Here is a 12,172-nt window from a genome sequence, read left to right as displayed (position 1 = left end):
GGGTGGAGCTGAGGGAGAATGAGGGCGGAGCTACAGAGGAAAAAGGAGGTGAGGGTAGCGGTTGGGTTGGGGTACTCCCATAGCCCTCCCTTTGGATGTGTGACCTCTGTATTTATATAATCACCCACTCAGGAGTCATCTTTCACCCACGTGTAACCGTACCCCCGCACCCTCAGCCCCCCGCACCCCCACCCCCCCAGGCCAGCGCTGACCGGTTGGTTCCAGAAAGACGCGATGACTGCTGGCCAGAGGCCACGCCCTGCTCCAGAAGGGTCCGCCACAGCCAGGCCCCGTCGAGCGGGTCCCCTGCCGTCTGTAAGACAGCAGCCTACGTTTAGCACCAGCTTATAAGGACCAGCAGTTCACTGTCTGGGGTCCGAACAGCTTTGCACTTCCTGTGAGAGGAGCCTAAATCAGCGTTCATGCCTCTGGCAGCTGGGACCGGTCAGATCGGGTGGTCAGCGACTAACATATCACTGCCTTCCCCCCCATTCAGCAGGGCCTTGTCCTCAGTAAACTCACCACACTCTACATTCTACACGGAAACACTAAATGTCACACAAGCAAGGCTCTGTGAACTCTCTCCAACAACCCCCCCCCCCAGCCCCACACTCTCTCTCTCTCCTCTATCATTCATTCTCTCCCCCCCCCACTCAGTCCCTCTTACTTGTGGGGTCTAATTTCTGCATAACTTCTCTGCTCGGATGTCTGACGCACACACACCCCTAATATGTCAGCCTATGGGCTGCAAGCCACCCCCCCCTCCCCCCCCCGACCCTTCCCAAAGCACACGCGTCTTCTTTAAAGTTGCTGATCAGAATCACGAGAGACGGTGATTGACAGTTCCTCACACAAGTGCAAAAGCAGGCTCACCTGCGGTCCTGTCAGAGGCGTTTATACGTGGACACGGTCCGAGCCGTCCAGGGGAGCGCTGTGTTTGACCGCTAGCTCGGTTCCCCCCAGCGCGTACGCTAACCGCGCCTAATCCGGTCCGCCCCGTCTCACATACCCAGCGCAGCCTGCACATGACCCAGCCCACTGCATTATGGGATGTCGCCTCCGATTAGGGCACTGCTGCTGCCATGGCGATCTGGAGGAGGGAAGTGTGTGTGTGTGTGTGTGGCAGGAGGACCTCTCGCCATTCCTCCAGTGGCAGCGCCACAACCAAACAAACACACACACACACACACACACACACAGCTAGCGAGAGGGCTCTAACAGCTACAGAGAGAGAGAGCTGCAGTGGCTACATAGAGAGAGTTGGAACAGTTGGTTTTAGTGTACAAATGGTACACTAAACACTACACTACTACAGACCATTAATACAAGGGCAGTTACGGAAGCCATTTTCTGTTTTCCAAATCGGGGAGACTGAAACCAGCCAGTTGACCTGCTGTTATACAACGGTCTGTCCCACTCATCAAATAAGATCAAAGGTGACAGCCGTCTCTCACAAAATTTCCCATCATTCCTTGAGGCAAACAATGTCTGGTACAAAGACTGATGTGTTTCTATTGCTTGGACCATGCATGACAAGCTCCCCTCCGGTTCCAAATTTTCTCTCAAATAAGAGCACAAAATACGTACGTACAGCTTTAAAAGTTGTCCAAACTGCAGCGAAGGAATGTTTTCGCCTTTGAAACCGGCTGGATTTCGACTTCCCGTTGCTGTCAAAAGGAAAGTTGTCACAACACCGATTTGGGAAGGAAGTGGTTTAAGGGAGACCTGAGGTTGTGACAAATTAAGACGCCACACCCCGTAGTCCGACCTGCAGCAGTCTGTCTGTCTGTCTGTCTGTCAGTCAGCCTGTCTGCGGGAGAGGCGTGCTTCACGTGTCCAAGCTTGCACGAAAGATGGTCCTGTTACATAACACACATTCTCCCAACCCTCTCTGCAATGATAAACATTTAATACCAATTAAAACAAAGGTAAGTCTTTAATTAAACAGTTAAATCTTGTAACTTATGAAGGAATGATTCACAAAAAAACAAATGAGATCCTTCTAAACATTTAATCCCCAAGCTGGATACAGAAAAGTTAGAGACAGATATAGGTCAACATAATAACTCTGTACCTCAGCTACTCAAGAAAAACATCACCCAAAAACATTTATTAAGCACAAACAATTCCATAGGAAAAGACCTTTCCACAGAAAAAGGTTTCCTGTGTTCTGGTGTTGGCACTGCCCCCCCCCCTCTTCCCGGTCTGATTCTGCACCCCCCCCCCCCAAATGCCTGCCCTTAACAACAGCTGTGCCTGCTGCCAAAGGGGGTGGCAAAACCGGAGGAGGGGGGGTGGAGCTGGAAATAGTCATGTCATATGAGGCCTCCAGGTGTCTGACACAGCCAGAGCTGGCCTCACACTCCCCATGCTACCCAACACCTCCACACTCCCTACACCACCCAACACCTCCCTCACTCCCAATACTACCCTACACCTCCCTCACTCCCAACACTACCCAGCACCTCCCTCACCCCCAACACTACCCAGCACCTCCCTCACTCCCAACACTACCAGCACCTCCCTCACCCCCAACACTACCCTGGACCTCCCTCACTCCCAACAAAACCCAGCACCTCCCTCACCCCCAACACTACCCTACACCTTCCTCACTCCCAACACTACCCAGCACCTCCCTCACCCCCAACACTACCCTACACTACCCGGGACCTCCCACACTCCCTACACAACCCAGCACCTCCCTCTCACATGGAGCAGACAGCAGAGTGGGAGCAGCACAGGGATCTTTCTCCCTTTCCTAGAGGCACTCTGGGGCCCTGCCAGACCTCCAGGGCTCAAGTGGAAAGAATTCTTTGGCAGAGTCACTGTGAGCCATGGAGACGGGGGTCAGCGTCTAAAACCCTAAATCTGCTCACAACCCCTCAGATCAGACATAGTGTTCCCCCTGCCATTAAAGAGCAGTTTACATTTGGGTGTACGGTTCCCTGACGGATGCCCATCGCTGAAACTTAAAGCTGTACTGATGAACGAGGCTCAGTTGTCATGACACTACGGAACATTCTCAGCTCCAGTAAATCAATTATCAGCTGCAATGCCGCCACTTCGGAGATGCGTTCTATTTTCGTTTGTGTGTGTGTGTGTGTGTGTGCGTGTGTGGATACATTTTATGACTGACAGTGTTCAATATCAAAGACGAGTGATGATGGAATGTTGATGATAACGTAGCGATGTCCATCGGGCAATCAAACATCGCCAGACTGTAAACTGCCATTTGTCACTAAAGATAACTTATTTACACACTCCCCCGCAATCCCAACCCTCCCCCTCACACTCCCAAAAATACCCTAACCTTGTTTACTTCCTTGTTGCTTGGTTTTTCCTAACAGTCGTTAATTTCTCCTTTCTTCTCAGTGGCAGCACTACGGCTGCAGTGGCATAAGGATCCAGTGTGGAAGAACAGCGCTGCCTCCTCCACGGAAAGCCAGCACAACTCACTATCTGCCAGTTTTAGGAGTAAAACGTACACTGCATCCAACAAGCTTTAGAGCCCGACCCAGCACTTACACCGGCATAAACACAGCTTTAAATCTGTCTCGGGTACATTCAAGGAACAGCACCACAGGTGTCAGGAAGAGGCTGATGGGTACTGGAGTTTAATCAAACTCAATACCGCACTCAGGACATCACCTGCTTTCAGTTTGCTAATGTTCTGCCTTCCAAACGCACTGAAGCTCCACACAATACCGAGCTCGGACAAAACTGCCTTACTGCGAAACGACAGAGCCGATCAACGCTGGTTCAACCCAAGTGTTCAGTAGTGTGACAGCGGCAGTCCGACAGGCAGCGATAGGCCAGCATGCGGACGCCACGATGAACGAGTCCCCCGCTATTTATATCGCCGCCCAGCCCTCCACAGCCCACGACGAGCCTGCCCGGTTCAGTCATCAGATGAACCGATAACAGCACAAACGCTCCGCGACACGCCCTGCTCCAGAACCTTCCGGGCGAGCAGTCACGCTCGTCCCATCAAGGTGAACGCAAGGTCAAACACTCACCGTGCCTCCCAGGAAGCCCCCGGTAAACCTGTAAACTGAAGCGCGCCTACGTGCGAGTTTTAGGGTCGGGCCTCCGCCGCTCCGCTCCAGCTCGAAGCTTGCGCTCTGACGTCCGTCATTTTTCCAGTCATGTGCTGTTTTTCTGATGAAGACAAAGGGGTCTAATGCCTGGAATAACAGACCGATTGTATTTCCCGACCATCAAGCTCATGGGAGGCTGTAAGAGCTCCACTGTTCTCTGTGGCACTGCCAACGTCCCGGCATGTGCAGCTAACAAGCCCAACAATCGCTAGCGTAGCGCATGCAGCTTATAAACCCAACAATCACTAGCGCCGTGCACGCAGCTAACAAACCTAACGGTCGCTAGCACAGCACATGCAGCTTACAAACCAAACAATCGCTAGCGCAGCAGCAAGTGTCATGCACCACCACAGCTTACAGTGCAATTTCACAGCATCTCACAGTTTGCCCCCCGCCCCGACACAGGCATAACTTCACACCTGTGTGTTCGGGGTAGCTGCACAATGTTCAACATTTCTTGGAAATCGCGAGCAGTATATCTTATAGAACCTCTAACCCCACAGAGCAACCAATGACATTCGAGACCCAGGAACGCTCACAAAGACCAAGGACCTCATAAGCTCCATTACAGCACGCACACACACACACACACACACATGCACACACACACACACACGCACGCACTCGAACGCACGCACGCCCAAGCCCCAGACCAAAGTCGCTAATCCACGCAGACACCACAGCCCCACCCTCCAAGCGGAGCCCGTCCTCCTGGAGCCCACTCCTCCAGTCATGTGCAGGCCTCAGGACCACTTACCCCTAATTCGTTTAGCGCAAACCCCTGGGCTTACCGCGGCACAGGATAATCCCCATGATGCTCAGGGTCGGGGTGTGACTGACAGGCGGCTTTGGGCGAGTGAGTGAGTGAGTGAGTGCTGCTTGAGGGAGGGGACTTTTGAGCGACATGTTTGCGCGCCGCAGACTTGTACGCAGTTGTTTTCCCCCTCCCGAAGGTAACCCCGCGCACAAAACAGAAAGACGGTCCAACGCCCGGTCGCCCACATTCACGGCTTTCCATCCATCCACCAGACACAATGGAGAGCAGCACTGACACACCTGTACTGTGGGACCGCAAGATCACGCGCACATGCACAACAACAGCTTTATCTCAGGCAATAAACCATTCATATGACAACAGCCTTTATGAGAACAGGAGAGAAAACCCACATGACGAGGACAAGTGGGGCGGGCAGGGAGGGGGTGGCGGGGGGTGGGCTGGGGGATGAGGAGTGCGCCCGGGAGGTCGTGGCATTTGCACTGGTGACAACATACATTTTAAGAAATTCCCTGTGGTAATTAAACAGCGTGTGGTATACGGGGTAGTCGTGTTCCGAATCAACGGCGACACCAGCTCTTTCTGTGCGCATAGCGCTCAGGGGAAAAGACGGGCGAAATTAAGAAAGGACGGTAAATCTAGGTCCTCGCACAACCGCGCGTACGCTCCGTGCGGCCATGGCCGCCTCCAAGGACCGGATGTTCAGGAGGACCGGATGTTCGGCTCTAAGGAAGCCTCGCTTTTAGTAGCAGTACTGCTGCTACAGCGAGCATCGATCGCCGCTACTTTCATCGCCAAATTTCCGCGATATTGACCTAGATATTGGCCAGTTGAGTACAGCACCCAACAAGGAAGTTGCCGTAAACAAGCAAGCTGACGGCATCAACGCTATGGTATCCATAAAGCAACTTCTCATCTCGTTGCTTCGATGTAAACGGGTCAAACCGTGAGTTGTCAGAGAGTCGCCAGTTGCAGTCCATCGCGCGACAAATCTTTGGTCTGAACAAACCTTTAAATTTACGCGGAACTTAAAGCAGTCTTCAGGGAAAACTATTTTCCACAGCCCACCGTGGACAACACCACAACTAGACGCGACACCCAAGCTATCGACAGCAACAACAATCTCCTGGGTGACTTTATTATGACATAGTCGCATTTCGTGGATAGAATAGCAATCAGAGAGCTACTGATTATTCTGTTGAAAACCTAGGCTTTAATTCTATGTTACAGTAAAGTGAACTTTTGGTTGCACATAAGCGCTGTCATTTTGAACGGCATTTGCATTGAGGTAAAATAGAAACGGTTGAAGGGCGTCGGCTATTAGTGGGTGGCTGTTCACGATTTAGAACAGTCTTTTTGGGTGGGGACAAATTTATTTGGGCGGGCCGTTCAAATAAAATCAGTGTATGGGAAGCAATGCGTGTGTGTGGGCTTGTGTAATATTCCTGTATTGTAAGGACAACTATGAGCACATGTGATCGTTCAGGTGATTCTTCATGTTCCTGATAACTGGGGCTGGAGAGGTAACTGGTGTCCTCCCAAAATCTACTTTTTAAAGAATGTCAAAATAAATGTTTAAAAAACTGTATATAAACGTATAATTTTCCATGTAGTGTACGTTATCATTAATGCAAACAGAAACCAGAGAACAACCATTATATATATTACACATTACCTGAGCAAACAATCATTTGAAGCGCACAGTAATCAGCATGTTTCACTAGTTGGTCATTTCCTTACTGAGGCCTGCTTGTTTGCTCTGTATGTCTCCAATTGAGACTACTCAAACCTCAACAGGGCTATTAGAAGGCTCACCTGACCCTTTAGAAAAATAAATCTCCTAACACCGTGGTCAGGGCTTCTATGTTCAGGCCTTGCTGCACACCTCTCCCCACAACTCACTGACGTGCAGCGATGGAACACTGGGAACTGAAATGCTACCTGTGACAGCCATTGTGAAGAGCCTCCATCTACTTAAGGTAAGATATGGAAAATATGATTCACATTTTTTTTTTTTTTTTTTAAATCAAATACCAACAAAACTTTTCACATGTTAAGCGCAAACTTCATGGCAGTCACTGTGTGCACAGACTTATCATTTTCAATGTGGAGTTTCACTAACATTTATTGACAAATTACTAATTAAGACAAACTGAGCAATTATGAGATAGAAATTCCATAGCAGTACAATTCAAATCCAACCCAGAGCCTGGCCTCATCCTTAATCTGAGAAACACTGCAAAAAACATGTACCACAACGCTATCTCAGAGAGACAACAGAACCACGCCCTCAAAACAGGCCGCTTGAGAAAGGAAGAGAGCGGCATAATGATAGACTGATTGCGACAAGCGCTGTGATCATGTCTATCGGAGGAGAGGAAAACATGGCGCTCCGTCGTTCTTCTGTTTGGCACATCAACAGCAGCTCACCTACTGCGAGCCCTCCCTTCTATTCCCAAAGGCTCATGCCCGTGCGCTGTCCAGGCAGGTGTACAGGGTACAGGAGAGGGGAACATTCCCACACTCACTGTAACACAATAACAACAGCACACCACGCTCGGTGAGAGGGAGGCGCCCCCTGGTGGTACACCCTGGCGGCTGCATTACAAGGATCCTTCATGATTAAATTGAACCTTGCAGATCACAGCAAATTACCACAATACTCCATCCCCATAGTATCATACTAACACAGTACTTCATGTCCATGCTACCATAGTACCCTATTACCCAACTTCTCCGATAAATCTAAAGAAAACCAATCATAACCAGAGACCTCTGCCGTACAGTTTGCAAAGGTTTTATGAGAGTGCTTCACTGCGGACGATCATATTTTCATGTTTGCTTTAGATACACAAATCTATGGAAATTACTTTGAGGCCTAGGCGAACATCACATTACAATCAGACAGCAATGCTTATCCATAGCGACTCCTGATAACTCAAATTTTAATGACAGTTAAACTGATTTGAAGGGAGTTTGCCATTGGGTGTGTAGATTCCATTTTGTTAAAGCACACAAAGAAAATGTATTATATCAACTAAACAACAATCCGTAGCCAGATAAGGTTTGAACGACCATGTTGGTTAAAGGTTAAACCACATGCATCCCCCTCCTTCAATTGGATTGCTAAACACTCAAGATACACCCAGAAGACAGCTCCTTTATTGTTCACTAATGTCTGGCTTCAGTCTACCTTCCCTTTCATCAACTTTGAGGACAAATTAAAGCGTCCGTTTTTTTGTTTTTTTTTGGTCGACCTGTCCTACTTTATTGGGGATGGCCTCGTAACAACCGAGACATCAACAGTAAGGCCTATATAGCGATTCAGGTGACATCCCCTCACGAATTTTCGGAAATTAGTCTCAAAAGGGGTTTTTGAAAAGAGTCGGTTCTCACCACATACTGTCTGCGGTGTTTAGGTTCCCTTGGGAAACAGCGCTCGAGCAATGAGGTGTGTGAGCTCTTCGGTAATTATGAGCTGACGTGCTGGGGATATCACTGAAACATGTTTTGTAAATATTGCAAAGAGAAATCCACTTAAACAGTAAAATTGTAGCTAACAACACACGGCAAACACGCTGAATAGACCCATGATACGCTTTAAAGCGGCTACAGTGTAGCGAAATGGTTAGATAACTGCACGTAAGTCAAAAGTTACGAGTTCGATTCCTAGCTGGGCCGATGCCGTCCAAGACACTCCACTTGATTTCCTTAAATAAATCCAGTTGTAAAACGTACTTAACAGTATGTACAAGAAATGTAGCCTAATGTGTGCAACCCGCTCTGGACAAATGTTAAATGCGTCCGTTTCATGCTAAGATGTGAATGCTATTCATCTGTAGACAGGCAATATATACTTTATGTTGACAAACCTTCAGGTAAAAAAAAATTATGAATGAATTAGAACTAAGTCAATTAAAATGTGTCCTTATCATGACAGTTACCAGTGTTAGCTGCTATGGGCTAGTGTACGTAGCTAACTATGAGACACGCTAGTGCTAACGCTACGAGAATGGTTAAAATATGAACCCCAGGAGCGACCATTTCGATCGGAGGTTCAACTTGCTCCAGGGTCGTAAATCGCGTGACATGACGGTCGGGTTGTCCTTTAGCAAATATAGTAATAATATGCAGCCGAGCGCATCTTGAGAAATTTAATGTTAGCAATATCGGTGCCGCGAGCTAGACAGAGGAAAGCGGCCCGCGGCTTCCAGCCCAGAATGACAAACGCTGTAATTGTCTATAGCTAATCATGAAACCGTTCGAGAAACCAGCAAAGGTTTTTTAAAAAAAATCTATTTTCAATAACGTTACTATTTTTAAGATGTCTGGCCAGTTTATTGAACTATCAATAACGAGGTTCAGGCGTATGAGCGTATTCAGCTAACGTTACAGCGGCCCCGTGTCTAGTTTGACCTCTTACTACTTGGATTCAACCAAATCAATGCAATGGACAGCAACGGTCAAGTCATATTCTGCATGCATTCTCGGCCACTCATTAAACACTGATTTAAACGTCAGCCGCCGAGATACCATCACTTAAAAAATTAAATGGACACGTGTGGCCAGTCTACAGTCAGCACGTTAGCTGGCTAAAGTTAGCCTGGTATGTAACATCGAGAGTTTAACGTTAATTAAATCAGTCGCGTGATCTAGCAAGAACAAACGCAGCAATGCAGGGATCAGAAACAATGACAGTGTTTGCTGGGTGGCTAGATAGTACAGTCGATGTACCATACCCTGAGTGTGTCGAACAAATGGTATTCAACAGAGTAAAGAACAAAGTTGCTCATGCTAGACACATCTAGCTATATCCGGCGCGCTTCGTTGGTGCCCACTTAAAATACGGGTTGAGACGGTGTTAAAATAGCCAGCGACGTACAGTCTTTTAAACCTTGTTTTTTTTAGCAGCGTATGCGACTATCCATTGCCCTCTGTGATTGCTTATAGCAGACTACATACATCTAATCTGAGATATAGGCTACTGAGAGCAGAATGCATTTTCAAATAAACCATTATCTCCACTTACCAACGCAAAAAGCCGCACGCGGAAACCCGAGATATTCCTCTTCCACGAAATCTCGCCTCGCGTGTGTGAGTGAGACCGCCCAAAATGTCTGATTCCTGTGTGCTCCGAAACGCTCCTTTTTAATCTCACAAATCGTGTTGTCCTGACGCCGTTTCAATCTGAGCGATAGGAGGGTCCCAAGACAGGAACGCGTCGTTTACCAGAATGACAGCTTGGAAAAAGAAGGAAGTGCGTGTACGCAGTGGTCACTTCAGAAAGGTTGTGCGGTTAATCCAGACACTGACCACATGCGTCCGCCCTGTCAGGATGGAACCAGTGGCCTCACTGGCCTGTTGCAGTATTTCGAAAGCACGCCAAAAATGTAATAATATGGAGACCGATCCCACGTGGTGAATTGTAAAGGGCTTATGAGAATGGGAGAGATGCACATATAATTAGCACTGATGCTCAAAGTGGAAAACAGTGAAAACACAAGATGTGGCCAATTTTATGTAAACTGACAACGATCCTGTTTTAACCAGATTTTCCAGTCGACATATGTCAACGAAACATGCTCATGCTGTGCATAGCTTGACTTGACATTCTAATTCAGGAAACATGTTAGCACTACAGTTCCTTGAAGCACGCGCATTTGTCGTGTTTTATTAAGGGATTGCGTCATAAATGCTCAGAGTAGAATTATTACAGCGAAATAGTACTTTAATGTGCAACATATTTGCTGAATGAAAATTCAAGGGCTTTAAAGGGTTTGCACGTACTGTTCAACCCGTTCCCAGGCCACGTGCGCCCATGTGGACACAAAAGAAGTTACGTAACTGCTCGCAGAGTCAACAGCAGGGGAGGGGCGGGGCGGGCACGGGGTGAGTTCAGGTATTTAGTCTCCACCCTCTGCTCAATTTAGTTTCTCCGATGTAGCTCGCCGTGTTACAGTTTTAGAAATTACATTGGGAAGTAAAATGCCCCAATGCTTGAAAATATGTCCGGAAACAACTCATCTGAGTGATTAGATATTTATTTTCTGCGATTAAATCAGTGTCCTACTAAATTAAACAAATTAAACACTGTAATACACAGTCATAAAACTCCCCTGGAAAGGTGTGGTGAGATGGTTTGCTAGTCAACGACTGTTTGTCACTTTTGTGTATGACGTAAATAAAACGGTATCTGGCGCCGATCGAGTAAAAAGGAACATCCTGAGTGATATACTCGCAGGCATGAAAGATTTACCAGAGATTAGACTGTCTTAAGAAAAACATAGCTGCTAACAGGTATAAACAACTGCGCTTGAGAAACTAGAAGAGATTCCTAAATTTTAGGAATCCTTCCTCCTTTTAATAAAAAAAAACGGGAAGCTAACAACAAATAGTTTTTCGCTTTTAATAAGTAAATACATTTTAGATACATTTTCACAAACTGAACTGAAATGTTGAATGTACTGTCCATTGAGTTTTCGTGAAGCACATTCCTTTTCACTGAGAGGTGTATGAGTTATAGCCTATTTATTTTGTAGAAATAATAATATAACATAATAATAATAGTAATAGGCTAATAATAATAACAATTATAATAATAATAATTATTATTATTATAAATATAGCTTCAAGCAGCTATAAAGGACCCAAGCCCTACAGTACCTCCACGCGACCAATACAGCTGGTTATCCATTACTGTAATGTTCCCCCCAAAATTTGATTGAAATATATGCCTTTGTATCAGAGTAATTAGCGATAAAATCTGTTTTTTGGTATAGCACCCCTAAGTGGCCAAATTTCACTAAACTTGGTGTGTGCCCCCCAGTCTTCATCAGAAGCATTTGTAAGAAGTTTGACGCCAACAGACAAAAGGGTTGCAGATATATGGCTACTCTTCCTTTATGGCACCTTTGCGGCCAAACTGATCCAGATTGCAGCTAGTCTGGGCTATGGTTCTGGGAGGAGATGTCTAAATGGGCTTTTGACAAAATCCAAGATGGCTGAAAAACAAAATGGCCGACACAAAGGGCATATGATCTGCGAGTAAGGAACATTTTTTGGCAAAGACAGTACAACAGCATTGCAGAGATATGACTCATTCCTGGTTTGTGCCTTCACCTTCAAACGTGTTTGTTTGCAGCAACAATATTGTTCAACCTAGCAACTATTTTAATAACTTCTGGGCACAGTACTGTCAAAATGAAGCAGGCCACATTTTGTGGTGATCTGTCAAAAGCTCTATTTATTCATTCAAAAAATATTGTGCTCTATATTTTGTCACCATGTGATTCAATTGGGA

At 46.9% G+C, this 12,172-nt stretch overlaps 1 protein-coding gene across 20 annotated transcripts in view; it reads right to left on the bottom strand.

The window, feature by feature from the left end:
* Positions 1–10,291, bottom strand: part of slc20a2 (solute carrier family 20 member 2) — a 31,224-nt gene extending 20,933 nt beyond the window's left edge. For 17 of the 20 annotated variants that reach the window (XR_010323843.1, XR_010323848.1, XR_010323844.1 and 14 more), the window contains exon 1: positions 9,902–10,283. The gene's annotated coding sequence lies outside the window, so the exon portion shown is untranslated. Of the gene's footprint in view, positions 1–873; positions 1,042–9,611; positions 9,829–9,901 lie in introns of those variants that run through there. The other 3 variants (XM_064297132.1, XM_064297130.1, XM_064297129.1) reach the window with 3 other exon arrangements.
* Positions 10,292–12,172: the final 1,881 nt, after the last annotated feature.

Source organism: Anguilla rostrata, chromosome 10 (assembly GCF_018555375.3).
Source record: "Anguilla rostrata isolate EN2019 chromosome 10, ASM1855537v3, whole genome shotgun sequence".
Lineage (NCBI taxonomy): Eukaryota > Metazoa > Chordata > Actinopteri > Anguilliformes > Anguillidae > Anguilla > Anguilla rostrata.
This window is presented reverse-complemented; position numbering and strand designations above follow the sequence as displayed.